Below are 25,635 nucleotides of genomic sequence, written 5' to 3' on the forward strand. Positions count from 1 at the left end.
CACGGATAAGATCTTACAACAGGCTATCGACAAAGCTATATTAAGACCAAGAGATAGTCTGTTTAAAACAAGCAGTCTGGAGTAGAAATATCTGAAGCTACAGTTAATCCTAAATCTACCGATATATGTCCTCGGTTAATAACTACTTTTAGTAGCGAAGAAAGGCAGCTAAAAGCCATTGTTAAGAAAAACTGGCCCATTATTCTATCAGATCCAGTACTAAACGGCAGACTTCTGGAAAATCCTGCCATTACATTCAGACGAGCCAGGTACATGGGTTCTGAGTTGGATCAAGCAGCCCCAGAAATGATCAAAAATTGTCCTGGTTACAGCCGGCAAATGGTTTTTGAAAATGCAGTAACTGTCGGGCTTGTAATTTTGGTCTCAACGCTACTCATTATTCCACACCTTTTAGTACACGGGAAGTTCCCATTAGAGGAAACTTCAACTGTAAAACTGAATTTGCCGTGTACGTTCTAACATGCACCTGTGGCTTAAAGTACATCGGAAGCACCAAAGCGCAGGTGCATGTTAGAATCTTACAGCATTTGAGAGCCATATTACATAATGATCCGGCATATCCGGCGGCCCGTCACTTTAGGAATGTCCATAAGAATGATGTGGCATGTTTGAAGTATTTTGTTGTTGGTGCAATCCCTAAATTGAGGAGAGGAAGGAACCGTGAGCATCTGCTTAGACAACTTGAGACCAAAATGATTTTAGAATTTGATAGTAAGTAGCCTAATGGAATAAATAATACTGAGGAATTGCATAGCTTTTTGTAAATAATTTACATTTATACTATCCCATGAGACTGCTATTTTTAACAATTTTTAGGGGCGTGGCCAAGCAGCATGGCCGACAGGACGTGAGCTCCACCAGCTCCGTCCCGAGGACCCGTTAATCCTGTGATAAGATCCTGCCTGGGCTGTCGATTCGAGCAGAGACGGGCCGGAAGCTTTCCTGAATCGAACGAGGTCCCCACATTGAAAGGGCGACTTGTGGAACCCCCGAAAAACAGCGACGGAAACATTGTCGGCGACCGGGACCTCCGAGCCGAACTACGCGAGGCCGTGGTCTGGGCCTGTGGTGCGGTGCGAGTGGCCCGCCTAGACGTGGCGCTTCGTTGATACAGGACCGGGCACGTCCTGGGCTAGCCTCCTCTTACTGAAGACTGCGGCTGGTAGACATTTGAGAGAGACTGGCAGCTGCCGAGGGACATCGGCGATCCACGCTGACCGGCGCGGGGAGATCGCAGCGCCCGCCCCTCCCCCTGATGCTCTCCTGAAGCGGAGCTGCCAATCAGGGACCGTTGCTCCTGGTGAGTGTCTGGCTAGCCCCCGAGACCCTGGAGGGCTTGCGGAAGGCGAAGGCGGTGCTGTGGTCCTAGGGTCGCCTCGGCCCTTGTTGGAGGCGGTGACCGTGTGCGGCCGACTCGAAATTGCCAGGCGGCCTACCAGGGCTGCCCCGTTTGCTACAGTCTGCGGAGGCCGCGGTGCCTGCCCCTCCCCCGGACGATTGCCTTCACCGGATCCCCCACCGGGAGCTGGCTGGGACTTTAAAACCTGCGGAGGCCCGTGATGCGGCACTATAGTGGACACGCCTAAATTGGCGCCCCCTCCCCCACTCACCCGCCATCTTAACTGAGTGCCGGTGCGCTTCCTTCTTCGCACCGTAGCGGCATACGGCCTGGAAGATCCCTGGCCCGCGTTACACTACAGTTGTGCACTCTTCTGAAGGGGCTTCCCTGGGGCCTTGGGGGTCGCGCTGCTGCCGCTTGGAGGTGGGGGGCGCATCACGGAGCGCCTTGGTTGACGGGGGAGCCTGCTGACCTGCCTCGGCCGAGCTGCCTGAGATCCCACTGGTGGGTGCACTGTGAACTGCTGGCCGCCCATTTCCTCTTCACCATTGAAGGTACCGGACTCCTGCCTCTACAAGCATATCTACACTGAGGGGGGGGGCGGAGGGGGGGGGGAAAGGATTGCCTCCTCGACATTGCTCCTATCAGTTGGTCCCCTGCTTGGTTTGGACACCTCCCGCATAGCACTTGTCTGAGGCTGCCTGGTGCGCCCCCATCGCGCCTGCTGTTCCCACCCTTGGCCCACCCTTGCACTCCTTATATAGTCAGTGGGGCCTGGGGAGAACTCTTTGGAACATATTGGGTCGGTGCAAGATCTGCCTCTCCTACCATCGCGCCTGCTGTTCCCACCCTTGGCCCACCCTTGCACTCCATATATAGTCAGTGGGGCCTGGGGAGAACTCTTTGGAACATATTGGGTCGGTGCAAGATCTGCCTCTCCTAATGGCGACCCGCAAAGATAGATCCTCGAAGTCCTCCCAACCTAACACCATAGTGCAGTATACTACTCCACGTCGGCCCTCTCAGAGGATTACACGGCAGACGGGTCCAGAGGACGGTGGGGATGGTCCGGCAGAGCCATCCCGAGCAGAGATCTTTCTGCCCATTCTGCCCTGGAGAGGCAAATAGAGACTGTATCCATAGATGTTAATCTACTCCGAACGGATCTCCGCAAGGTAGCGGACAAAGTTTCAGACGCAGAAGGTAATATCACCCATTGCAAAGTGAGGTGGCCTCCTTGCAAAAGTCAGTCGCACAACTTACGTCCACTACCCGAGCACTGGAGAGAAGAGCTGAGGACGCGGAAGGTAGGGCCCGCCGAAGTAACATCAGGGTCCTGGGAGTACCGGAACGACTGGAGGCGGGAAATGCTGAGCGCTTCCTAGAGACCTGGATCCGTACTCAGCTGTGCCCTACTGGACTGTCCAGTATCTTTGTCATTGAGCGAGCGCATAGGGCCCTTGTCCCCCCTCCGTGACCGGGCGAACCCCCTAGAGCCCTAATTGCAAAGATCCTGAACTATAAAGATCGTGACTGTATTCTGAGGGCTGCAAGGGAAACGGAGTCCCTCACAATTGAGAACAGCCGCGTTTCCATTTACCCTGACTATACCCAACAAGTGGAGGAGCAGCGAAAGTCCTACTTGGGAGTTAAGCAAAAACTTCGAGAAATGAAACTCCAATACATGCTTTTATATCCAGCCAAGCTTAAGGTGCTCTCCCAGGGCCGTGCTCACTTCTTCGAGTCCCCGGCGGAGGTGTGGGAATGGCTCGAGATTAGGGGGAGACGACCTGCCCCCTGGTGAGTGTGGTGGCCCCCGTGAGACTTGGGGGACCCGACCCCAGAGGAGGCGTTGAGGCAGAGGAAGGCGCCGTTCTGGATCCCGGGGTTCTGCTGAGCCTCGGGTTACTGTGGGAGCAGATGGCGCACTCCGTATGAGAACATCGTCGACGGGGGCTGCTCCGGAGTCCCCTGGGGCGTCCGCCCCGGTGAGGTATTGGTCCTGGATACCTTGCAGGAAACATTACCGGACACAAACTCCATGGCTCCAGTGATCCCGGAAACTGGCCTTTCTGAACCAAGATAGAGTAAGATTTAACTTGAGGTACTGTTTGGTTAATACTCTGTTGTCCTCCGAATTGGGGGGCCTCCTATTGGATCTCTACTGGTCCATGGAGAAGTGTGGCTCAATGGTTAGGGCGGCAGACCCTGATGCAGAAGTCTGGCCGGGACCAGGGTTCAATTCCCGTCGCGGCAGGGTCTTGGGCTCAGTGTCCACGGACTCGATAATACTCGCCTCGGTGCCTACTGTAATCATGGGTCCCCACTCTGCAACTCTGGGCAATAGCTTGCTTAATCTCCACAACGGCCCTAAAGCACTGGGATGCCTGGTTTCACCTTGGGGGTGCCCAGTAGGGAGCATCTCACAGGGAAAGCCAGGACGGGTTGCACAGTGGTATACAGCACCAAGATGCCTGTCAGGTGATAGTGCGCTTTACAAGTATACCTACATTTACATTTACAATGCTATCCTTAACTGGTACCAGGGGCCTTGGATGCCTGGCTGAAGCGGGGGACTTGCATCCTGATAGACTGAGGTACGGGGTGGGGGGTCCACATTTTTTTCTCTAGGCGGATCGTCGCCCAAACTAGTAACTGTATTTAGTAGACATGCCCGGGGACTGTCCTGAAGCACTGGGTCTCTCAGGGAGCTGGGAGGGAGGGTGGGTGGGTTTGATTGTTGTGTGTGAGTGTGTGTTGAGTGAGTTGTATGGGGTGGCTGTGTACGTCCTGGCACTGGCAGGGGAAGGGCAGGGTGGCGTTTGTATTTGTTGCTATCCTCTTGCTCGTGGGTGGGGGTGGGGAAAATGTTTTTGAAGAAGTTCTGAGTTCTGGGGTTTTTGGAGGGTGGGGTAGAGTTAGTACAGAAATTATTGCTGGTGTTAAATGCATGATGAATCGGACATATGTGTGGCTCATTGGAAGGGCTACTCCTTCCGGTCTGACTGGAGCGGGGGCCCGGAGGTGGCAGGTCACAATGTATGTATGCTATGGCCCGGCTGGGCGCAATCACCGACCATGGGTTTAAAATTCTTAACCTGGAATGTGCGCGGTTTGGGTACTTGCACCAAGAGACATAGGGTCCTTTCCTTCCTTAAATGACATGGGGTCTCGGTGGCCTGTTTGCAGGAGACCCACTTGGATGAAGACGGCGCCCAGAAATGGAGAGGTCAGATCTTCCACTCCTCCTTCTCCACATATGCCAGGGGGGTCCTCATATGGGTGGCCCTAGGGATCCCTTGCGCTGTCCAGTATGTCGAGGCAGACATTGAAGGCAGATATCTGCTAGTGCGGCTTAGACTGGATGATAAGGAATTATTACTCCTGAACTCCTATGCACCGAATATTGATGACCCAACCTTTTTTTCTCAAATCCAAGATCTTGTCGCTTCGGATCTAGATGCCCCCTTCCTATGGTTTGGAGATTTCAATTGCGTATTGCACCCTGAGTTGGACCGACATCCCCCTAGGTCGGGCACGAAGCCCCGTATGACGGCGCGTCTCTGGAAAGTAATGCACAACTTGGGGGCGCTGGATGTATGGCGAACTTGTCATCCCACCCAGAAGCTATACACGTGTTATACATGGCACCCATAGCAGATTGGACCGCGTACTTGCGGCTAATCTCGCCCCGTCTCTCACCTTGACGGTTACGCATCGCGCCCGATACCTGTCAGCTCATGCCCCGGTGACGTGCATGGCACAATGGGCTGACCGAGCTGCCCGTCCCCGCACCTGGCGAATGCCGACTGACATTCTTCAGGATCAGGTGGGTTAGGACCATGTGGTGACTGCCCTATCGAATTACATAGATCTGAACTGGGGTTGTGATGATCTACCCTACTCCACTAAATGGGAGGCCCTGAAGGCAGTGGTGCGTGGAGCCTGTATGGGCCTCACATACGGGGTCCGGAAACAGTTGTCTGAATTGCGAGATGCGGAGGTTGTGCTTCAGCGCACCCAATCTCGACCAGACCCTGACGCTTTAGACCCGAGGGCGGAGAAGGAGGCGCAAGTGTCGATACATGACATCCTCACCCGCCTTGACAAATATACATTAGGCCAATACAGACAGCGTCTCCATCGCGAAGGCGACAAATCTGGCCGCTTACTGGCCTGGATCCTTCAACGTGAATTTGCGCCTGAAAGGATAGTTGTCCTGCGAGACTCGAGTGGTGATATGGTCCATTCGGAGTCTGATATCCTTGAGGTCCTCCGTTCCCATCTGTAGACTGTGTACGCAGCTGACCCCTTGGTCACGGAGGAATCCTATCGGCCCTATCTACGAGATTTGGACCTCCAGACCCTGCCGGAGGAGGCGGTGAAGGAACTCGAGGCCAAACTGACGCTGGGCGAGATCGGCGCTGCGCTAGCCGCTCTCCCACGAGCTAAGACCCCTGGCGGGGACGGTTTACCATCTGAGTTTTATCACTCTTTCAGGAACGTTCTGGCTCCCCTCTTATTACAGGTTTATAATGAAGCCCTGGACGCTGGCGCTCTTCCATCCACCATGAATCAGGGGGAAGTCTGCATGATCTTGAAACCGGGCGGAGATAGTTGCGACCCGGCAGCATTCCGTCCTATCACCCTGATTAATACGGATGCAAAGATCCTCACTAAACTGTTGGCCACTCGCCTAGCCCCACACATGACTCACTTGATCCACTCGGACCAGTGTGGGTTTATCCCGGGCCGTAATACGGCAATGAATTTGCGCCGAATCATGTCCTTCACGAGGTGCGGGGGAGAGAGGGTCCTCATGTGCTTGTGTCAATTGACCTGGCCAAGGCCTTCGATACGGTACATTGGAAGTATCTGATGGAGGTGCTCCAGAGGACGAGGTTCGGACCAGAGTTTTGCAGTTGGATCCATGTGCTCTACGGGGCTTCCCTTGCTAGGGTTCGGCTGGGAACGGCCAGTTCGGAGGAATGGTCCTTGGGGAGAGGCACTCGCTAGGGCTGCCCTCTCTCCCCTCTTCTATTTGCTCCAGCAATCGAACCCCTGGCAGTCTCTGCCCGCGCAGATTTGCAGCAATGGGGAATTTCGGTAGGTGACACTGCGAATGTGATCTCGCTCTATGCTGACGACGCATTATTCTATCTAACATCCCCTGCCGAGTCCCTTCCCGCTTTGATGCGAACCTTGGACCGCTTTGGCGCGGCCTCTGGGCTGCGTATTAACCTCGGTAAATCCTTGGTTTTCCCATTGGCAGGTTGTGCTCCGGACCCGAACGCAGATATCCCATGTTTGGGTCTACGGTGCGAACAGGAGGCGTTCCGCTACCTCGGCATACAGGTGGCCGCAACTGACGAGGCCCTGCTGACTTGTAACGTCGACCGAGTACTCCAAGCTCTCCACAAATCGGTCACCTTTTGGAACACACTCCCTCTCTCCCTTATGGGGCAATTGGCGATTGCCAAAATGGTGATGCTCCCCAGGATTTTGTAAGTTTTGCAGAATACCCAGTGTCCGTTGCCTTCCCGAGTGTTTCGCACACTCTACTCGCTCCTTACTTCTCTGCTCTGGGCGGGCGGGAGTAGTAGAGTCGCTCTGCGCAAGGTGGCCCGGTGCTGGGAGGAGGGAGGCCTTGAGGCCCCGAGATTTGACTTATATTACTATGCAAAAAACACAGTTGATGGACAGAATGCAGAACAATGTCTTACATTCACCCCAGTACAAAGATCTGGGCCTAAATACATCGTTTTTTTGCACTCCACACCACCCTAGGTCAGACAATGGCTATATGCAAATCAGCCTTGACCCTGTGCCTCATGGGAACAGTCCAGCCCGAACTACCAAGCCATGTCTTTCCTAGACCGGAACCAAGCATCCAAGGACCGGTTTCTGGCTATCAGCCTTCTTCAGCCTGGGCAGCTTGACTCCAGTGATGTGGATAGCCTGGGACTCACGTCTGAGTATACCCAGCCCACTCGGGGTGAAAATTGCTAAAAACACAGTTGATGGACAGAATGCAGAACAATGTCTTACATTCACCCCAGTGCAAAGATCTGGGCCTAAATCCATCGTTTTTTTGCACTCCACACCACCCTAGGTAAGACAATGGCTATATGCAAATCAGCCTTGACCCTGTGCCTCATGGGAACAGTCCAGCCCGAACTACCAAGCCATGTCTTTCCTAGACCTGAATCAAGCATCCAAGGACCGGTTTCTGGCTATCAGCCTTCTTCAGCCTGGATAGCTTGACTCCAGTGATGTGGAGAGCCTGGGACTCACGTCTGAGTATACCCAGCCCACTCGGGGTGAAAATTGCAAAAAACACAGTTGATGGACAGAATGCAGAACCATGTCTTACATTCACCCCAGTACAAAGATCTGGGCCTAAATCCATCGTTTTTTTGCACTCCACACCACCCTAGGTCAGACAATGGCTATATGCAAATCAGCCTTGACCCTGTGCCTCATGGGAACAGTCCAGCCCGAACTACAAAGCCATGTCTTCCCTGGACCGGAAACAAGCTTCCGAGGACCGGTTTCTGGCATTCTAGCCGTCTTCACTTCGGATTGCTTGAATCCAGTGGCAAAGTAAGCAAGGGACTCACGTCTGAGCATACCCTGCCACACTTATGGCGGCCAAAAGCGGTACAAAAGGGGGTGGTGATGGACGGAGCATCTGAATCAATCAAACACTCACACCCAGTCAAAAGATCTATAACTAGAACTAGAACTTGCACTGCTTATGACCTCACATATTACAGCCCTCATAAGATGTTCTATGACATTATTTATGACATCATTGATAACATATTCACCTAACTATAACCTCACTTTAACCTTTGGGCTTTTTCAGTGAATATATTATAGTTAGCTCAGTAACCTAAAGTGTCGCGTTACAGAGTTTTTCTTGGTTTTAAAATGTTACTTTTTTACCTTAGTTCAACTCATAACTATAATGTCAATTTAACTTTTGGGTTTTTTCAGTGAATTTGGAAAATATTTACAGATGCACTGAATCTGGTACACTATTTGTTACCATTCTTAAGTTTGTGAAGAGGCTGGGTGTGATGAGAGTCAATCTTCAGTTCCTCTAAATAGAAGTCATTCAATTTGTATGGGGTTATCCTCAAACTCTGGCATGCATGTGGCCTTGGACCTTCTTACGTCACACCTGTCTTAGAGGAAAGACACATTTGAGGGATAGAAACAGTTCCATATAATAAGCACTTACTGTTAAGGCTTAAGGGCCTGATTTAGATCTTGGTGGTATTACTGTTGTCCCTCCACACCGAAGTATCCAAGTAGTCCGCCAAGCTGACGTAATCTCCCCGCCATATTTAGATGTGTGCTGACTGAACAGCCACCCTTGTCTCCTCCGTTGACATTGCTGACTCCTATTCTGGCTCACAAAACTGGCGATATTGTGCCGACCCTATATAGATCTCACTGTTGTGCTGGCACTGTTCTGGTGGAGGATTACCAATGGAGGAATACTGTCACTGGTGGCACCCCACTCTTTTGAATATTTTTTTACAGTGTCAATACATATGTGTGTATTTAAATGAAACAAGTAAATAAATACACACATATGCATTACACATTTAGAAACATTGCTTCTGATAGGAATGTTCACCTAAACGAGTCTACAGCAGTTGTAATAGTTACACAGTGGGCTTACCTCGATTCTGGCAACGATGGGGTGCGAAGCTTGCCAACGCCGATGGTGGACGCTTGAGTGCAGAGCTCCGCACCATCACCCACATAATCCGGCATTTATCCTTCCAAAACGGAGCCCGTGAACCCTTATTGATGGTGCACGGCCCCTGGGCACTGCTGACACCATCGGCGGTGGGTGGTGCGGAAGAAGTCCGACAGCCTGGGACGGAGCTGCGGGAAGACTGAATACTCGGCTGCATAGGCCGCAAAGCCCCGGACTGGCGTGGTGTGCTGCCCAGCTTACGTCGCCCGACGTGCGGCGAGAGTAGCGACATTCGGCCCTGGGATACCGCGACTCTACGAGTGCCCTGGGACCCCTTCTATTCGGAGCGCAAGAGATTGCAGCGGTGAGGCGCGGCACCCCCGAGGACTGCTGACATCGGCGGGGGAGCCCTACCTGAAGCCCTGACGGCCCAATACAACGGGAAGCGCTGACGGCCGAGTTGGCGCGCTGGGCCAAGAAGTCTTTGGCTTGCACTGAGAGCTGCCTGGTGCGACCCTCTGGAAGCGAGGCCAGAGCAGCGAAAACTGACTTGGAGGCGCTGGGGCGCTGGAGAGGACACTGAGGAAGTGAATACGATCTGGGAACAGTTTGCGCTCTTCGACGACCGCGGAGCGCTCCGGTGCTGGGCTGGGCCTACGCGCCCTCCTCCTGGCGCTTGGGCACGGCCGGGTAGGGCCCACCACTTGCGGGCAGTAGAGAAGCATTGCAGTAACCGAAGCGAACGCTCCTGTGGCTAGTGCAATCTACTACCCGGGGGAGTTTGGGGAGACTAGATTGAACTGGACAACTACCCCCCTTCATTCTCCTGGCACAGTCATAAAGCAGCGGCTTTACTGCGTGTACGGGCCATGTACAGCAGAGGAAGTCATTGAGGAGGCCCTGGCCCTGGTTTGCTTGACATTCGCCCTGGTAAGCTTTGCGGGGCACCCTGTGAAGGGGGCTAGCCTGACGTTCCCGGACTCCGGAAGTGGGCCCCCTGACCAAAGCGCTGGCGATCTAAGCCCTTGCTGGGGAAAACACTCCTGACAGCCCCCACTCCCTTCCTTTGACGGCGGAGTGAAGAAACGATCCCTGGCTGTTGGTGTGGAAACCCCGCTGGGCAGCCGGACACGTCTTACTGCCTTTCATCCCGGCTTGGCTGGTGCACCCTCGCTTGCAGATAGAGGGGGGCCCCTGGTAGGCCGGCTGGAGAGACGGGGTGGAACTCTGGTGGCGGGAACACTGCGCCAAGCTGAGTTACCTGCGGCGAACTAAGTGGAGAGGGGCCTCTGTGGCCCACCCCAGCACCATGGGTAAAGGAGACAAGACGCAAACCAAACTCCCATTCGAACAGCGCCGAGCGAAGGCCCCAGATCCACAGGAGCCGGAAATGGCGCAACAAAACAGGAGTCAGGAGAACTCGATATACTCGGACATCAAGGAGCTGCTGGTCACTATGGAGAAGGGCTTGCAGGACAGTATGGCGTCTATAGAGACAAAGATTGACGCCCTTACTTATCGCATGGACAGGATGTCAGAAAGAGTGGACAAGCATGCGAAGCGACTGGACATGTCGGAAAGACGCCTGACTGAAGTTGAAGAAGGGCAAATGGAACTAGACAAAGACTGTAAACAAAGTGGCAAGATCCTCTAGGTTATACAGGACAGGTCGGAAGATTTGGAAGCCCGCTCTAGGCGCTCTAATATACGCATCACAGGAGTTTCGGAGACTACACACACAGGTAAAATGGAGCTATTTGTAGAGAAGCTGCTGACCACCTTACTGGAAGAAGATGTCTTCTCGCCCATGTTCATAGTGGAGAGGGCGCACCGCACGCTGGGTCCCCGCCCGCGCCCGGGGGCTCCCCCGAGGCCAATTATCGCTAAACTACAGAGACAGAGATACTGCGCTGCAGGTGGCCAGAGAGAAGGGTCAGCTACAGTTCGAGGGGGCGGCCATCTCCCTATACCCAGACTTCACAGCGAAGGTGCAGGAGGAGCGGCGGCACTTCGCTCCGTATAAACAACAACTCCGAGATCTTGGCTTGGATTATGCCATGCTGTACCCAGCGAAGCTAAGAATTAACCGACAGGGGCACTCTCACTTCTTCACCGACCCAAAAGACCTCCAAAAGGCCCAAAAGACGTGGACTAAGGAGCAAAGGAACAGCCCCAGAAGCCAGACGGAGGAGCAGGAACCCACCAGCCGCTTGGATGAGCAAGAATAATAGTACGGTCCCATTTCTGTAACCTCGACGCGGGACGAGCTGAGAAAAAGTCGGAGCGAGATATGGGTGTTGAGCCTCGACTAGCTGAACTCTCTGCTTGACAGACAGTGGGGAGCGGAGCGGACCCATGGTGCCTGTGTGAGCTCCGGCGTTCCGGGACCTGGTGAGACTTTTCCATGTTAAATTTGCCTATTTGAACACTAGTGACTGATTTTAGTAGGCTTTGTGTGGGCACACACTTCCTTTTATACACTGCTAGCGCGCGAAGTGCCTGATTGAAAGTTGGGGGGAATGGAGACACTGTGGTGAGAGACCACTAAACAGTACACAAAGGTACACTGATATTGGCTTCCGTTGAAGTACACGAACGGGGTGATGGTGCTAGGAGCAGTATGGAGAGAATTGTTAGCCTGCAATTGTTACCTTTTCTTATTCTGGCGACCTCTGCCCTAGCGCTGTATGCACTACTGGTTCCTGCGGGGACCAGCATGGGTCAATTGGGAAGTTTTGGGGGGGGAAGTATTTTCATGCTAGGCCGAGTTGGGGATGGTCTGCTGTGGGAGGGGGGGGTGAATCTAAGGGGAAGGGAATGCCTTATTGTTCAAGAATGTATGCACTGTGCTCCTTGTACGCACCTTCACGAATTGCTCACTGCGCAATGGCCCGCGTTTGCAATGAGATTGGCCCCAAAGATTTGCACGCTAGTCTGGATCTCCTCTTGAGACCTTGCGCGCCACACACGAAGAGCGTCACAACATGATGCCTAGTGTAGCGTGAGAGCAGGAAAATGCACAGCCAGCCACTATCCGCGCTCACACGTGGAACGTCAGGGGATTGAACGATTTTAGAAAATTAAGGAAAGTGCTGGGTTATCTGAAGAGAGATAATATAGACATAGTATTGCTACAGGAAACACACTTGCCACCCACCAGCAGGATGTTACGTAGCAGAGGCCTGGAGGGGAACATAGCAGCAGCTGGGTTCACGACTCATGCCAGGGGGGTCATTACTTGGGTAAACCCGGGATCGAAAATCCTGTTACTCACACTGAGTGCTGACCCAGAGGGCAGATATGTCATAGCGTCCTGTAAGGGCATGGGGATGGATTTGACGGTTGTAAATGCTTACGGTCCCAATTATGATGACCCAGAATTCTATGAATCGCTAGCTGCGAAAATTAGCACTTACGACTCACCCCACATAATCTTGGGTGGAGACTTTAACCTGACACTTAACCCAGACTTGGACAGGTCTACTGGCCCACCTCGCAAGCCTTCGGCAGCGGCACAGACGCTTGCAGCCAAACTTCTTGTGTTGGATATGGTAGATGTATGGAGGAGCAGAAATGCGGATTTGGGAGGGTACACACACTACTCGGCCTACCATGGAGTGCATACTAGGATAGATTACTGGTTCGCCACCTCGGGTGCACACCGCAGCACTAGACAATGCAAGGTGCTGCCGCGCATGCTGTCAGACCGCTCCCCCATATTGTTGGTGATGGAAACCCCGGTTAGGAAAATTCCCCCCTTCACATGGCGCTTCCCACCATACTCGCTTCTGGACCCAGTCTTTCGTGGGGAACTGGCAGAGTCGATCGATCTATTTTTTTAAAAGAATGTGGGATCGGTGGAAGACTTCAAAACGGTGTGGGAGGCGTTCAAGGTTTACATACGGGACATTGCGATATCGAAACACTTTAGTGTCCTTAAGGCGATAAGACGCCGTTTGACGGAGCTTGAAGGAATGTTGGGAACCCTGGAGATACAGCAGCTGAACCGATCAGATGATGAGACGGAGGAGAGGATTAAACAGCTCCTAGTGGAATACCATGACGAGGCAGACAGAGAGGTGAAACACCTGGGCAAATATGCCACTGCCCGCACATATGGAGAGGGTGAAAGGCCGGGATCGGTGCTGACAAATATCATCAAAGCCAGGAGAGGTAAACCACTGGTATCCGAAATGAAGAATGCTGATGGACACACCGCCACGGAGGAGGCGGACATTGCTGCCATCTTTAGAGATTACTACTCAGAGCTATACTCCTCGAAGAGTGGGAAGATGTCGGCCGAAATTCAGGATTACCTAGAGCACATAAAGCTGCCGTTCCTCTCTGACTCGCAAAGGGAATTCCTCATGTATCCTATACAACATGATGAGATCAAGAAAGCTCTGGCCTCCATGCGATTGGGCAGTGTGCCCGGCATCGATGGCCTAACGGTAGACTTTTACAAAACATTTCAGGAACAACTGCTCCCGCACATTTCCACACTGATGAGTGACATCTGTATCCAGGGAAGCATGCGGAGCTCCATGAGAAAGGCAATGATAGTCACTATTCTTAAACCGAATAAGTCACAGGATGAGTGCGGATCATACCGACCGCTGTCGTTACTAAACGTAGACACTAAGTTATATGCAAAAATACTAGCGACTAGATTAGCACTACTGGTCCCCGAATTAGTAGCCCCAGAACAGGCAGGGTTTATCCCTAGCAGAAACCTGACGTACAATATAACAACCGTATTAGGCACTATTCAACATGTTAGGCAAGATGTGACGGCAGTGGCTATATTCCTAGACATGGAAAAGGCATTTGACTCTGTGGAATTGGGGGGCCTTTTCTGCAAATGGTTGGCGCACTTTACAAAGGGCCCTTGGCAAGAGTGCGCATTGGTAATGCAGTCTCACAACCTCCAACATCGGTAGGGGGACGCGACAGGGGTGCCATTTATCTCAATTGCTATATGCTCTGGCTGCAGAACCTCTGGCCTGCGCAATGAGAGAATACCACGGCCATGAGGGCGTACGATTCCCGACCTACAAAATAGTAGTGTCTATGTATGCTGATGACACGCTACTTTATGTACACGACCCCGCGGCGAACCTTCCCCCGCTGCTAAGGGTGGTGGTCCACTTCGGCGCGCTCTCCGGCCTTAAAGTCAATTGGGCGAAATCCATTGTATTTCCCCTCACACCTGTGACTGGGCAGGTGGAAATGGAATACCCCCTAAAGTGGTCTGAAGACCCGATTAGGTATCTTGGGATACAACTCCACACGGACCCGGACCTGCTCATTAGCCAAAACTATGGGAGAGCGATCAGCAAGCTGGAAGACAATATAGTGCTCTGGAGCAAACTCCCTCTCACTTTTATGGGCCGCACAGCCATTATGAAAATGGTAGTTCTGCCGCAGTTCCTATTCCTCTTTAATGCCCTTCCAATAGTCCTATCTAAAGCTTTTTTTCAACGGCTGACGAGTCTTATGATTAGCCTGGCGTGGGCGGGAAAGCAGCCCAGGGTCAAGTGATCGACCCTTACCATGCCCTACAACATGGGAGGTCTTGCGGCCCCTGACCTTGAACTTTATTACAGAGTGGCACAAGCGTCACACCTGCACGCGTGGATACACGGAGACAAGATGATCCCGCATGGAGCGACTCTTTGCACACCCGCAGCCGCTACCGGCCACGATATGCAAGCCACTGGATCGCAGAACGGGAGTGCTGGACTCCATAACTGCTACCAACCATGCATGGCATTCGCTCTTGCAACGACAGGGAGGAGTGTTGCTGTATTCACCAGATATGCTACTGGAATGGATGCTCTGGCTCCCACCTATGGGCGAGAAGGGTGTCACTAGAGAATTGGCAAATCTTGGGCTTCATCGAGCAGGCGACTTGTTTCAGGATGGCATTGCCAAAACCTGGGATCAGGTGCGGGGAGACCGCGGAGAGACCCCTATGTTGCAACGTTTTCAATTTCACAGAACGCGAAGTGCACTCCTGGAGCTGCTCCTGGAGCTGCTCGGTTCAGACATGGCGGAGCCTCCAGACGTTCCTGAATTGACATATGTTATCAAGGCTAAGGAGCCCCGGAAGCTGCTCAAGAATTTGTATAGGGTCGCCAGGACGCAAGGAGAACATCAGCCTATGAAAGCAAGACTCGCGTGGCCAAAAGATCTGGATACTACGCTAGATGACGCTATATGGCGGTACTGCTGTGAGAGTACGAAGCGGATATCACTCAAAGGTCGACACAGGTTGATCCACAGTTTCTGCAAAGGGTGTATTACACTCCGGAGAGACTCCACAGATACGGTCTACGGCAAACGGCAGAATGCGAACAATGTCACACTGCAAACGCGGACTTCATGCACTTGGCGTGACACTGCCCGGACATCCAGTCTTACTGGTGTGACATCTTCTCGGAAAATAGCAAAATCTTGGAGGTGGACATGACCCCGGAACCAGGATTGGCTCACATAGGAAATTCCAAGCGACTCCCAGTCGCGATTCGCAGACTTGCGGATATGGGATTGCTAATGGCTAAGAGAGTAGTAGCACACTGTTGGATGAGAGGACCGCTCCCAACCAAAGCTAGATGGGCGCGAGACATGTTGTACTGTAGGACCCAGGGGGTATAAACTATAGCGAATTGCTGCCCCCCAAGAGCCACCCTAAAGACTTTTGGGCACTATACCGCACTTACCTCAATGGAAGGGCGCAAGAGGAATCTGACAATCCGGAGCCACACGGCTCAGAAATGACACTACGGAGCCAGACGGTGGCGCAGAGCGGCGCGGGTCCTGGCTAGATGGGCGGGATGGCAACGCAGACATACTGCTTATTCTCAGCTGGCAGGGACATTGCAATCGGGACATACACCCTGGCTAGGACAGATTAGTCGGGAAGCAGACTTAGCGCTGGAGCACATTTGGAGCGAGTACGGAGGCAGGGTAGACAAGGCATCATTATGGCACATACACCTTTAGCATACACTGTGAAGGCAAGGAGGGAGTGGCGGGAGGGGGTAGGATCAGTAGTTGAGTGGGGATTTAGTATTAGTCAAGTTGTGTTGCTAACGCATCGGTTGTTAATCCAAGCTGTAGCACTGGGGTGGGGGGCGAGACGAACATTTGGAGTTGAGAAAAAGAGGAAAACACGCACGATAACTGCGCCCTGGTTCTTTTGTTGATGATGAAAATGGTGAATCTGCTAGCGCCTTAGTGGAATACGCCGCCGGACCCCCGGGTCGTCGGCTGATGGGCTGTGTCTACAAGTGTCAATTGTTTACTTGAAATATGTACAATGCGGCCGGCCCTTGAGGTTGTAAGCCTGGAGTTGTGTATCTGAAGTGCGCGGAAATAAAATAAAATTAAAAAAAAGTCTCTCAAACCCTGTGAGAGTCTCCCTGGTGCCAAAGTCACAGGCTTGGTATTCATTGGGAATGATATGAAGTACATAATTGCTTGATTTTAGGTAGATATCAATAGCATTCAGTCATGGTCAATGTAGGGATGAGAAAGAAGCAAGGTAATGGATTTATCTGGTGCAGTAATCTGATTTCCCCTAGTTTAGTATCAGGACCAGAAGCCTACATGGTTTCAATCAAGTCAGCTTTGCTGACCATAGCACAGCCTACACCTAAATCTCAGAAGAGAATAAGACCATTCCAGGTTTGCTAGGACCAGAGAATGGTAGCAAGTGGGTCAGGGCAGCCTCTAATAAGACACAGGCCATAGCTTCCATCACCCTGGCTCCAGAAGGAAAGGAGAATGAGACACCCAAAGTGAACCAAGTATTGGAGTCTGGGCCACTGATATAGCTGTAGGATTTGTTACCATCTGAATGATCGCCTTGGCCCAATTCTGCCTACCACTGGTTGAGCACCCTCCACTTGTGGGACTTCATATGGAAGCCCAGAAACACATTGGTTGGATGACATTCTATGGGCTGGGAGGATAGACTGATTTCACAGTAAGCCTGTGAACTCTGAGACCTTCGCAGGGCACTTGGGAATAAAAAAGACCAAAGATAGGTTGGACTTTCTGCTCTATTGGTCTGAGGTGCACCAAGATGCAGAGATGTTCTGTATCACCTGGCACTTGTAAATGAGTGGTACTCAGAACACCAAGGTAGGGAATTGGTGTAGTTGGCGTGTTTGATCCCTGACCATGCAGTATTAGGCAACAAATATATTTTGGTTGTGGCAGACCATAACACCAGGTATTCAGAGGCGGTACTTCTGAAAAGCACCACTGCAAACAGAAGCTAGTGCTCTCCTAGGGATCTTTTCAATTAGGGATCAAACTTTATTTCCTCAGTCATCAGAGAGGTGTGGAAGCAAGCAGGTGTGACCTACTACTTCTCCATGGGGTAAGACCCACAAACCAAAGGTTTGGCGGAAAGGTTTATCAAGATCTCTGCCGGAGAACTTCAGGAACAATTGGGATCTTATCCTGCCATGTCTCCTCTTCACCTACAGAGAAATTGCACAGAATGTGTAGTATTCAGTCCCTTCGAACATCTGTTTGTGCACCCAGTGCATGGCCAACTCACCTTAATCAGAGACAGAGATGGGAATGAACTTTAGAGTCTACGTATAAGGCTGTGAAATGAAAAAGGGATTTGTCAAGCACGTGACCACTCAAAAGAGTGTCCCGGCGCGATACGGAGTGCAGGTAGAAAAAGAGTTCTAAATATTAGTCTACGAAAAGCCAGGTCTTAAGATTCTTTCTAAAAGGCCCCTCCCCTTCAATATTTTACGCAGTTTTGAAGGGAGCTTATTCCAGGCTTGAGGTCCCAGGGGAGTGAAGGGGGGACCTCCAGCTTTAGAGAGATGAACTCTTGGGACTGTGGTTAGATGGTTGATCAAAGGGCGTACGTTTCTCGTGGGTTCGTAGCGGGATACTCTGGAGGACAGACAGTCCGAACCAGAGTGATTCAGTGTTCTGTGCTTTAAGAGGAGGGTTTTCATTAAGATGCCTTATTCACAGGAAGCCATTGCAGGTTTTGCAAATACGGCAAGACATGCATCCATCTTAGGAGATTGAGCACCAGCTGAGTGACTTCATTTTGGACCTTTCACAATTTCCTCAGCAGGTAACATGGAAGACCTTTGTATAAGGCCTTGGCATAACCCAGCCTGGACATAACCAAGACAACTGTTATCCTCATGGGACGGAGAGGAAATACAGAATATCTTTTACCATAACCAAAAGTCCAAAACACGTGCCAACTACCATGTTGATTTGATTGTGAAAGGTAATATGTTTATCAGTCTTAACACCCAGGTTTTTTACGGTATTAACTTGCAAGTTGTTCAGGGAGACCTCATCCGGTCAATGTACTTGCAGGTTTGGGTTGAAATTGTGTCCAAAACCAAGAACCTCTTTCTTTTCAGTGTTACACTTGAGTTGGTTGGTATTCAGCCAATGAAAAATTGCAGATAGATAGGGTTTATTAGTATCTGGATCAATTAGCTCATCTATTTTCAAAGAAAAGACAATCTTTGTGTCATCAACATAAGAGATTATCTTGGCCCCAAAAGACTTGACCAATGCAGCAAGAAAAGTCGTATAGATGTTAAACATTGTTGGGCTAAGGGCTGAGCCCTGTGGGACTCCTACTGAGACACCTCTGCGACCAGACGAATAAGGAGGCAGCCAGACTTCTAGCTCCGTCCTCCAAAGAAGGTTTTTTTTCCACTTCCAGGCAGTACCTCTAATGCTGATCTCCTGAAAGCGGGTGAGCTGCCTGGAATGGGCAACCATGTCAAACATTGCTGACAGGTCTAACAATACCAGGACTGCCCTTCTGCCTACTTTTAGAGTGTTTTTAATCAGTCTTCCAAAAGGACAGTCTCTGTACTAAACTTTGACCGGGACCCGTTCTCACTGGGGTGTAATAACTCATTTGACTTGATAGTTACAAAGATGCCAATTAACAAACATTTCCACCAATTTTGACGGCGCTGACATCAGAGAAATGAGTCTATAATTGCCTAGGACATTGAGGTCCGCATTAGGTTTTTTAAGGAGGGGTAACATTTGTGCCTGTTTCCAGCAGGACAGAACTCTGGCGGCTGCCAATTACTTATTTAACATGAGCTAATAACCTCCACTCCTAGAGTTAAAAGAAAGGGGAACTGGGATCAGAGGGGGAGTGTGCCTTAAGAATGAGAATGACCCCTTTAGTATCTTCTAAAGAGATCAAATTAAAGGAAGATAAGGAGCAGGACACATTATTTGGGCTCATGGCTGGACTAAAAGAACCAACTCCCAAAGATCCTTTTATGATTAAGCCGTTTGGAATTTCCTATATTTTGTTATGAATAAAAGAGGCCAGCTGTTCGCACCAGTTGACTTAGAGATCCTTACTTCTGTGGCAGGCAACCGGATCTGAAAATTGTTGTACAATTTAAAAAATTTCTCTTGATTTGTCTTCTGCCCTTTCAATCCTGCCATTGTAGAATTCCCTTTTAGTAGAATGTATCAAGGCCAAATAATTCTTAAGTACCTTTGCTCTATCCTTGATGCTGTAGTTTTTACGCCAGGCTCTTTCTGCCTTTTTACATATTTTCTTCTCCTGTTTCAGGGAGTCATTGAACCAATCTTATATATACGTGGCCTGCATGCTGGAAGGGGGCCAATTTTTCCACAGAGGAACAAATCCAATTATCAGCCTCCTGAGCATCAGACTCAATTGACTCCAAAAGATTTGCCACTGTATTTTCCAGGGCACCCAGCAAGCTATTTTGAGTTGCCCTGGAGTAAGGTCTAATTTGGCCAGAAGCAGGATGGTCGACAAAGCTACCATGAGGGGAAGTGGCTGACTTAAAATGGATCATGTAGTGATCTGTCCATGCCAGAGGAATAGGGTCAGACGAACTCAAACTTTTATTGGAAAATACTAAATCAATAATATGACCTCCCTTAGGAGTGGATTTTGAGACAATTTCTGAGAGGTCCAGTGGGGACATGATGTCTTTTAGGATGGTAATTTCCTTATCAGAATGGCAATGCCAATGAATGTTGAAGTCACCTAATGTGATAGAACGGGAGAAACGCAAAGGTGAATGAGGAAATGCCTCATTGAGAGAATTCAAGAAGAGACCAGCTGGTCCTGAAGGTCTGTAAATCAGAATGCACTCCACCGACTGCTGAACATTCAATGAAAGACAGAGGCTCAAAACCTCTGCTTCAAGTAAGTTAGTTGCCGGAAATAGGCATGCTTGTATATGATTGCAAAACCCTCTCCTCTCCCATTAGCATGGTCAATGTTCTGCACCCTATATCCAGAGGGAATGGCCGTTTCTATAACTGGTTTAGATGAAGTCGACAGCCAAGATCCAGTAATAAATAGCAGATTTGGTCTCTCATTAATGAGGAGGTCATGTACAAATACCGCATGATTTTGAAGGGATCGCATGTTAATCAGAAATGATTTTACAGATCCTTTACCTTTAAGGGGGGGTCTGAAGGAGTCCCTCATTGTAATAGGTGACTTTGTCTCAAAGACAAAGCAGTAGAGGGTGTAAATATAGGCATTGCACACCTCGTGAGGATCCATTTTCATGTGGCAGATAATTGAAGTGTTGAGGACTAGTAAATCAACTATTGAGTAGGTAATGCTTACCCTTTTAAAATGGGCACTGTGACTGCTGTGGATCACCTCTGGGATCTTGACAGGCAATGCTTTGGCTCACCTTCGGTGTGCCAGCAGCACGTCCATGCTTTGTGCATGATTAAGTAGAGAGCCACGAATGTGAAAAGCAAATGCCATCCACCCACTCAAACAACTGGAGCAGGGAGCATAGACGTGACGATGGAACTAGACTGCCACCATCACAATAACATAGTAAAAGATCACAGCACTTAAATGCACAAAAAACAGAACCATAAAAAACCCTCCAAAAATAGCCTCCTACAGCACATCAATAAAAAGTTAAAACTATTAAACAAATACAAAGAAACTAATATTTTAAAAATATCCGTAAATTTCACTTATGCTCCGTGTCCACACTTTCTGCATGATTAAGTATGGGAGTTTGTGATGAACTATGTGACTGGCCTCAGGTAGTAAATGGCACAATACAAGAGTCAGGCAAAGAATTACCTTCAGGCAAGTCAAGAGCTTATGAAGATGTGGTATGATCAGGAAGCAACAAACCAATCTAATGGTTGATGACAATGAAGGGTGAGAGTTCCAATTTGCTGGTCGATCTCACCACAAGGTCTAGATTTCACAGTGACGAACAAAGCTGAAACAAATCATGAGAATGTAAATGGACAGGGCGTTACCACGCAAGATGGCCGACCAGCAGCTCTAGAGGAGAGCTCCCAGCCCTGACGTATAATTCAGCACCATCCTGCCGTTTTACACAATCTTCCCTGCTTTTAAGTAGTGCTGCGCAATGCTGTAGCCAGCAGGGACCCTCCTGAGTGTCTTTGCAGCCTGGTATCAAGGCCACAGGAATGTATATCCCTTATACCTAGCCTCACCTGTACAGCCTGGGATGATGTTGCCTCAGGAGCCGTAGAGGCTGCATGTAACACGCAGTGGCTGGTGATAACTGCTGTGGCCATTGGGGTGGGTCGCTCACCTCGGCCCAGCCCCTCCCCCCCCTTATTTCCTGGACCTTTTATTGACTGACCTTACCTGCAGGCGAGAAGGCAACAACTGAGTCACTGGGGGACCTGTGGACCGTGCTGTCGCTCTCCAGCGGCCGAAACAAGATGGCCCGGTGTTGCAGCTTGGTCTCATGTCCTCAGGAGAAACCTTTTTTCCCTTTCCCTTTGCTGTCCCTCCCTGCACGGCCTGGGGGATCGGCGCGTACAGTGCCTTGGAGGACGCGTTTGGAGTGTGACAGCTACTAGTGTGTGTAGTGACCTAGTGGTAGGTTGTACGCCTCATTGCCGCTCTGCCTTTTTTTATTTTGTACTAAGACCATAAATGGACTTCTTTTCCCTTGGGGGGAAGCAGCCTTGACTCCTTGAGGCAGCATGGAGCGGTCGAGCACCACAAAAGGCCTCACTGGCTGAGGCATATTGTCTGGGCTAAAGCCCGAACACAGCTGAGCTTCCCCTGCGAAGCATGACTGGAGGCGACAGAGAGGTGATGGCCGGTGGTAGAGTGCCCATTTCCCAGCCTGGGTGCTTTGCCTTGGGGGCCGTCATTGAATTTCAGTGCTGTGCTTACGGCTCTCCACGATGAACACCGGGCTGAAGTAGCTGTGAGGGCCTGATGTAGAGATCAAGGTCTGTGGGTGTACACTATGGCCTTGCTGCTGATTTTTTAGACACCGCAACTCCTTCAGAGGCCGGGGTGCTGGCGGTGGGCCACCCACCTATGGTTCCTGGTCTGGGCTTGTGCTTTGGCTGCCTGGACTGTGTAAGTTTGTCGGGCCTGGATCTCAATACGGAGGCTGCTGGACTGTCTATGGGCCCCTGACCCTCCATGCTTGAATCTGTACTGTGACTCACTACTTGCTCGAGGGACGCTTTTGTTCGTGGGTGTGCCCCAGATTTACTATGCCTCGGGCTGCTGTTCTGGCTCTTAACCACCCTCACTGATGACAGCACAGGGAGCACCTGACTGAGACTAGAGCACCATCAGAGTGTGGTGGGCATCCACCTGATGCGGCTGTGTGTGACCCGGCGCGTGCACCTTCATGAACGGGATATACCCGAGTCTGCGATCTGCCTTAAGCTGGTTAAGAATAAAGCACAAAAGGGAGCCCAGTAGTTGAAGATAGATCAATACACTGGAGCCGGTGCAGGGGGCAACCGACTGGCTTTTGCTGGAGTCGGACTGGACGACCTGCAGGGCCCACGGGCGCAAAGATTTTTGTGGTAATTGAGGATTCCAGTGCCAGTATGCAGGCCAAGATAGGCTCGGTATCTATGGATGTCAATCTGCTGCGTGATGATCTGCATAAAGGGGCTGAGAGATCACTGGAGACGAAACAACATGTTACAAAGTTCCAGAAAGAAGTGAAGGCCCTCCAGTCCACTGGTGCTACCCTGACAAACCAGACGCAGTGTCTTGAGATGCGAGCCGAGGATGTGGAGGGTCGTTCCGGGTGCTGTAACCTGCAGTTTATGTGGTTTCCTGAGGACACTGAGGAGATGCACCCAGTTCTCTTTCTAGAACAATGGCTCCGGGGGCTGCTCTTGGGCACTGCCTAGTCAAATGCCCTGGTAGTGGAACTTCGGGGAGGACGAGCGTACACCACTAGGTGCACCCACGAGAGACGCACCTTGATGTAAGTTTGACCACAGGGGTCTCTCCTCCACTCTCCTCCCATGGGGCATGTAGAACACTACCAAAGGGCTTGTTGAGGGTCCTCCCCTGGTAGAGTATGACTTAGGTCATCCCACCAAATGGTAATTTCATACCAACATTGTGGTAAGAACGGAATCCTTTTCTTTCTAGTCCTGATGAATGCCACAGACCCATTGGACCAAGAAGGCAGATACATATCGACCATAGAAATCACTGCGGTGAGGGGACAATAATATCCCAAATTTCACCGCTTTTGTAATTTTAGCACCATATAGCTACCTCCCTTAATAAATTTAATTTAGCAACTATACTGGTTTTTAACTTCACTCACTTTCACAGGCCCCCACTTAGCTTGTGCCTCCCTGTCTCCAGGTGAAGGCCCGCCCTGCACTAAACTTAGTTTCTAGAGGGCGAGGACTGCCGATGATGAAGCATCACACCTGGTGGTGTGCGAGGACAGTCCTTCACTTTTTGTGAGATGCCAGCAGTCTCAGCTAATACCTAAAAGAGCTTTTCGGTCATAATCTTAGGAGCAGCTTCTGTTGTGTAAGCTGGTAGTGGAACTGCCACCGCCGCCTGGAGGGTCACCAAGAACTATCATTGCCAAACTCCTTAATTATAGAGACAGCGATACGATATTGCAGAAGGTTCGCCAGTAGGGGGATTCTTACTTAGAGGACTGTGTCATATGTATCTTTCCGGACTACATCCAGCATGTACAGCAGATGGAGAAAACATTTGGGGGAGTTAAGCAAAGGCTGAGAGCTATGGGGTTGCAGTACATGGTGTTGTACCCTGCCAAGTTGAAGGTCCTCCATGAGGGGCTGTACCATTTCTTTGTGACCCCCAGGAGGTCTGAGACTGGTTGGACATCCACGGTGACGGCAGGAATGAGGTGCTTGGTCTGAGGGAGCCCTCTGGCTGGTCGTCACGAACTATCAAAGTTTACCATTCAGTCTTGCCTAGTGGCGGCTCCTCTGCTAAGGTGCAGCTTCCCCCTGCTTTGCAGCAGTGTAAATAAAGGAAAAAATAAAATATAATAACTCAATGTTATTATCATTTAATTTTTGTTCCTGTTGCAGCAGCTTTGCAGGGCAGGGCAGTGCTGCTGTGCTCACAGATTAGGGGGAGGAGTTGTGGATACTCTGGAAGTGCGCATGAATGTTTGGCCAGCCGTCCTAGGCCTGCCAAACAGCCATGTGCACATTGCATGTTCTCCACCCAGACTGCATTACAGCCTTGTTGGAGGACATGCCCAGGCTTCCAGTCCCCGTCTGTGCGCCGAACCCTGGTGCTCAGACCAATCACAACATTGCATTGCAGCGTTGTGATTGGCTGAGGGAATCCTGGGTGCTTCCTGTTGTGGTCTGACGCCGAGAAGAGACGGAGGAGAGATGGGGCGATCAGGTAAGTTTCTTTTTCTTTTTTTAGCTCCTCCTTACCTTGCCTTGCCACCCCTGATCTGTGCTGGCCGCCACTGGTCCTACCTCCTCTACTTGTACAGTGGGAATGGTGTTCAGTAGCTGGTTACGGTGGCCTGTAGTAGAACTCCTTGATGTAAAGGGTTGGACTGGGAAGTTAAAGCTGGAGAATCAGCTCTGGGAGGGGACATGGATGTGCAAATTGAGGAAACTTAAGGGGTTTAGGTACTGGGACTTGCTGGGAACCTCCCGGATGGATAGTGGTCTAATGACCTTCTCCTCCCTTCAAAGAGATTATTATATGAATTCCATCCAATATTTTTTTTAAATACCCAGTTGAGTCATGCTTGACAGGCAAAGGGCTTAGAGAGCTGGATCTGCCTCAGTAACCCTTTTTGATGGCGGACTGTTCCTAGAGGAGTTCCCTTCGAAGACTATCTCCCATACCTATAAAACTCTCCATAACAATATGCTTAAGCTGAGAGTTCGCTAGGGGGAGGACTTGGAGGGAACTTGAGGATGTGCATTAGGAGGCGGCTCTGATGCACCCAAAGGAGGTCGCCATAAAGTCTCAGTTGCGCTTGATCCTATTGAAAATTCTGCACTGAATCTAATATGATAGGGACAGTCTGCGTTGCATGGGGAGGGTTGCGTCCCTTTATTGTCTGCAGTGTGGAGAGGCTTGGGGTACATTTGTTCTTACACTTTGCAGCTACCCGGCCGTTCAGGTATACTGGTCACAGGTGGTTGCAGAACTCAGTAGGGTGGTGGGAGAATGCATCCAGCTTGAGCCCAAATATGTTCTCTTGGGGGTCCTGGAAGATGTAGGAAGTGCCTAGGG

General features: G+C 50.7%; 1 protein-coding gene across 2 annotated transcripts in view; it reads left to right on the forward strand.

Annotated features, from left to right (window-relative positions):
* SCUBE3 (signal peptide, CUB domain and EGF like domain containing 3) overlaps positions 1-25,635 on the forward strand; it is a 1,095,585-nt gene that overhangs the window by 954,215 nt on the left and 115,735 nt on the right. The gene's annotated exons all lie outside the window — the stretch shown is intronic.

The sequence above is a fragment of the Lissotriton vulgaris genome, chromosome 5, assembly GCF_964263255.1.
Source record: "Lissotriton vulgaris chromosome 5, aLisVul1.2, whole genome shotgun sequence".
In the NCBI taxonomy this organism is placed as follows: domain Eukaryota; kingdom Metazoa; phylum Chordata; class Amphibia; order Caudata; family Salamandridae; genus Lissotriton; species Lissotriton vulgaris.